Genomic DNA, 5,000 nt, shown 5'->3' with positions numbered 1-5,000 from the left:
ATCACACGAATTAACATAACGTCCCTGCGTGGATTATAGCACGCCACACATTTCTCTGGAGCAAGCCCGAATGTGCTGACAGAACCTCTCTCGGTCTTCTCCGTCCTAAAGAACAGCGTTATATGGACAGGTTAGCCACACACACACACACAAGCACACCACACACACTCACATCTGATCCTCTGAGACACTTCTCGAAGATTCTCCAGAGTAGAAGACGTAGTTGTTTTCAAGCTTCAGGAAGCAACGATGAGCCTCATGGTTTAGATTAAATACTCAAGGCACTTTTGGTTCATCTTCAGTCTTCAGTCACTGTAACCCAATAAAATCCTACATATTTTTGTACAGTTAGAATTTAGATTATAATCTATAATGTAGTAAAAGATTATATATATGTGTGTGTGTGTGTGTGTGTGTGTGTGTGTGTGTGTGTGTGTGTGTATATATATATATATATATATATATATATATATATATATATATATATATATATATATATTGGAATTTCAATATTAAATAACATTATTATTTATTGACGTTATTGATTAATGTCTGGATTATTTACTCTTTGAGACCAAAGTATTTTTGAACATAGAATTTTGCACTTTAATAAGGAATGTCTGCAAAAGATGTTCCTGTGAAAATCCTCACATTTACAGAAATGGTTTCAAAGATTACTGGACCTCACCATTCCCTTCCGAGACCCTTTCAGATGGCCGAGACCCTCTCAGATGGGTGGCATCAGTCATCATTAACAACCCAAAATGATTCCACCTGAAGCTTTTTCTTTTCAGACTAAGATTTGCAAACGAAAGTGCACTAACACTGGCAAAGCCCCCCAAAGACACGCACGCATGCACGCACGCACGCACGCACGCACGCACGCGGTGAAAGCTTGGGGGACGTCTGCAGTGAGGCCTGAATATGGAGGCTAGAGACCACCCACCAGAACACACAGGGACAATAGCACTCACATCCAGGAGCTTCCTCCTGGTCTCTACGACTCTAAAGCTCACTCTCTCTCTCACACACACACACACACACAGAGATACACACTGTTGTAAGGGTTGTTTGTTTTTATGAGATTGTGCGTGTGTGTGTGTGTGTGTGTGTGTGTGTGTGTGTGTGTGTGCCTGTGTCCATATACACATATACACGTTTTGTGCATGCGTGCATGTCTGTGTGGGCATGTATGCACTTGCATTTGTTTGATTTAATTGCTTCCCTCTGAACGGAAGGAACATGAAAAGAACAGAAGCTTTTGTTGCCGAGATCCATAGTGAAATTTAAACTATTTGTCGCTTGAAAGCAGCTTTTGAAACACAAAAGACAAAAGGGTGTGAAAGATGGAGGCTAATGACAACAGGCTGCATCCAGTCATTTACGCATCCGGATTAGGCGTTTGGACCCACCAAAGCCTGCTTTTCCTCTCCTCTCTCTCTCTCTCTCTCTCTCTCTCTCTGTGTGTGTGTGTACCTCTCTCTCACTCTCTCTCTTCCATCGTCACAAAAACAACAGGCTCCCTCCCCCCCTCCCCCGCCGTGCACGCTGGCGTTTTGTATTTGCGTGATTGATTGCTTCCAAAGACTGTATTTTTGCTTTGTGTTTCTAACAGAATGACTCCATTGTGTGGCCGTGAGTCTCCTCCACGATTCCGCGGAGGACAGGGGGACACTGCAGCGCCATTCGCGGGATCTCTGGGAGCGAGGGAGCCAGTTTGGGAAGCACACTTAGACCACTGCGTGTGGAAAACTGTCACTCGCTTGCAAAAACAAAGCCCTTTTGGCAAACAAATAGAAACACGAGGCGGCCCGCGCTCAGTCCTCCGGTTTTTGAGAGCAGATTTCCGTCGTAAGCCGGGGCAGCTTGAGAATATATGACGAATATAACCAGGGCAGAAATAACATAAAGAGACATTATGGTCGTAAATTAGGGTTTATCTTGTGAGGGATAAAACAACAAAAAACAGGAGCAGAAGAAAGCTGGAAACGGCGTCTATAATAACCCATTCCCCGGCAGAGAGCAGAGCTTGGAAATGGGAAGTTGTGGGAACTGAGGATAAGGAGGGTTGGAGTGTAATGCGAGAGATGTCGGAGAGGAGAGCGAGGCATCATTAAACGCAGTGGGGCTTTGCCTCTCCGACTTCCTCTCAGCCCGGACCCACGCTCATCTCTCCCCGTCTCCGACTTTTACGATCCGCTCGTAGTGACAGAACAAATGTGCTTATCCCTGCAGATTTCCAGAGGAGCTGTAGAGTGTAACGCGCGCACGCGCGTGTGTGTGTGTTAACATCAGATAAATTGCGTGTATCTCACACCTTATGTGTTAGATTTCATAGTTTGTGTATGAGAGAGTGTGTGTGTGTGTGTGTGTGTGTGTGTGTGTGTGTGTGTGTGTGTGTGTGTAAGCTGTCATTTCAGTAGATTCCCCCACCCCCCACCCTATTTTCCCGCCCTCGGTTTAATTGCTGCTTTTCAGGGACATGCCTGACTGCGTAATTGTCAAAACACGGCGTGATTGAACTCTCCTTCACATAGCAAACCTGACACTTTCTGATGCATCTCGTCTCTTTTATGACACTTTTCGAATAAAGGGAGTGCTCCAGATGTTTGCTGTGTGTGTGTGTGTGTGTGTGTATGTGTTTTTCTTTTTGCTGCGGATTGCAGAGTGCTGCTGGGAGTGTGTGTGGCAGGGCTGCAGGTTTGTGGGGACAGACTGTATGTGTGTGTGCGTGTGCGTGTGTGTGTGTTTTTGTGTGTGTGTGTTTTTGTGGGGATGGCCTGTCTGTGTGTTTGGCAGCTGTGGACAGGTCTGCTTTCCGCTACATGGGAATATTTTAGCAAACACTTACAAATTGGAGACAGGGATGGAATGAAGTGTACTAATGTTTGTTTATTATCGATGTAGAAATGATAAGGTGTCATATTAATTGCAGTGATCTATAAATATTTCAGCAGGTGCTCCATTCCATTCCATTTTCTCTTGGTGGGTTTAAATTTATTGGTGCTAATTCTACCAACCTAGTAAAATTAAATACGGGATCCTTTTTGAAGCGTGACAACTTTGGTGACCTGGTGTATAGATTTACATAGTGTAGTTACAGCGCAGCCCATGACTAACACGCTGACTGAAGACAAGGCCAAAGGTGGAAATCTCCTCGATACAAGCAGACCTGTGTTATCGTAGGGGCTGATGACGTCATCGCATGGGCCAATGACATCATCACATAGGGCTCATGACTTTGTTGCTGGCTGTGCAGAACCTAAACGACAATCTCCAGTCCTGTGTACAAGCCTGTGCATCACAGCCAAGCACTAAAGTGAGATTATTTATTCACATATGGTCTCCGGAACTGGGGGCCCTGTGTGTAAGATGGGCTGAGGTTCCTATGTGGTTTACCCAGTTCAGACATAAATACCTAATACTACTTAACCTCATAGAAATAGTTTTATTTGGTGTTTTTTTTATTTAATTTTTTTAATGAGTCCAATGTGATTGTGTATGGTGCCAAAACAATTAAGACTGTGTAACTGCGGTTATGGTGTCACAGTGCAGTTGCTGGGTCACTATGTGGATGCTGCATCATAGTGTGGTTACTGTGTCACTGTTCAGTTACTGACACTTCTCAGTTACTGTGTCGCTGTGCAGTTATGTTGTCCCTGTGCAGTTACTGTCTCTCTGCAGTTACGGTGTCACTGGTCAGTTACTGTCTCTCTGTAGTTACAGCGTCACTGGTCAGTTACTGTCTCTCTGCAGTTACAGTGTCACTGGTCAGTTACTGTCTCTCTCCAGTTACGGTGTCACTGGTCAGTTACTGTCTCTCTGTAGTTACAGTGTCACTGGTCAGTTACTGTCTCTCTGCAGTTACAGTGTCACTGGTCAGTTAGTGTCTATGTAGTTACAGCGTCACTGGTCAGTTACTGTCTCTCTGCAGCTACAGTGTCACTGGTCAGTTACTGTCTCTCTGCAGTTACGGTGTCACTGGTCAGTTACTGTCTCTCTGTAGTTACAGTGTCACTGGTCAGTTACTGTCTCTCTGCAGTTACAGTGTCACTGGTCAGTTACTGTCTCTTTGTAGCTACAGTGTCACTGGTCAGTTACTGTCTCTTTGTAGCTACAGTGTCACTGGTCAGTTACTGTCTCTCTGTAGCTACAGTGTCACTGGTCAGTTACTGTCTCTTTGTAGCTACAGTGTCACTGGTCAGTTACTGTCTCTTTGTAGCTACAGTGTCACTGGTCAGTTACTGTCTCTCTGTAGCTACAGTGTCACTGGTCAGTTACTGTCTCTCTGTAGCTACAGTGTCACTGGTCAGTTACTGTCTCTCTGTAGTTACTAGGGACTTAAAGCAGCTACAACAACAGGGATAGTCTCTCTACTTTCTGCTGCCATAGACCACAACTCTACTACAGCAAAAGCACTCAGTTGATGTACTCGTTAAAATGTTAGTTTTAGGTTTGTTATTTTTCTGGTTTTACTGTGGGCTGGACTATAATTGTAATTGCAATAGATAACGACACTATTCCTTCAATGATTTCAAAGGAATTTGATCAAAGAGACTGACAGTTTAAACTGGTTTGTTGTCTTTTTGTGGAGATTTGTCAGACACGTGTGGTAAATATAAATGACTGTGAATTTTTGCATTTGCATTCTACAACAGTAACAAACTCTTCCTCTGAGATCATCTTATCATCTGACACAAAAAGCAATGCCTCTCTTTTTTTTTAATGACATTTTCATGATCTACAAAGACTGTCACACACTCAGTTCCGTACATGTAGTGTTGGAGATGTTGCTTGGTGACTTTGGTTTCCACGGCTACAGCCCTAACACATTTTTATTTCCTGTCGGTGTAGCATGCTGGAGCTGCTTACAGTCCCTGTTTACACTGTGTCACTGTGTAGTTACTGTGCAGTTACTCTCCCTGTGTAGTTACTGGTCCTGTTTAGTTACTGTGTCCCTGTGCAGTTACTCTCCCTGTGTAGTTACTGGCCCTGTTTAG

At 44.1% G+C, this 5,000-nt stretch overlaps 1 protein-coding gene across 1 annotated transcript in view; it reads left to right on the top strand.

Annotated features, from left to right (window-relative positions):
* The window catches only part of mpped1 (metallophosphoesterase domain containing 1), a 34,662-nt gene that overhangs the window by 8,039 nt on the left and 21,623 nt on the right, over positions 1–5,000 (top strand). The window lies entirely within an intron of this gene.

Source organism: Electrophorus electricus, chromosome 11, assembly GCF_041902795.1.
Source record: "Electrophorus electricus isolate QZ-2024a chromosome 11, ASM4190279v1, whole genome shotgun sequence".
In the NCBI taxonomy this organism is placed as follows: domain Eukaryota; kingdom Metazoa; phylum Chordata; class Actinopteri; order Gymnotiformes; family Gymnotidae; genus Electrophorus; species Electrophorus electricus.
The sequence above is the reverse complement of the archived record's forward strand: the minus strand, read 5'-3'. Positions and strand labels throughout refer to the sequence as shown.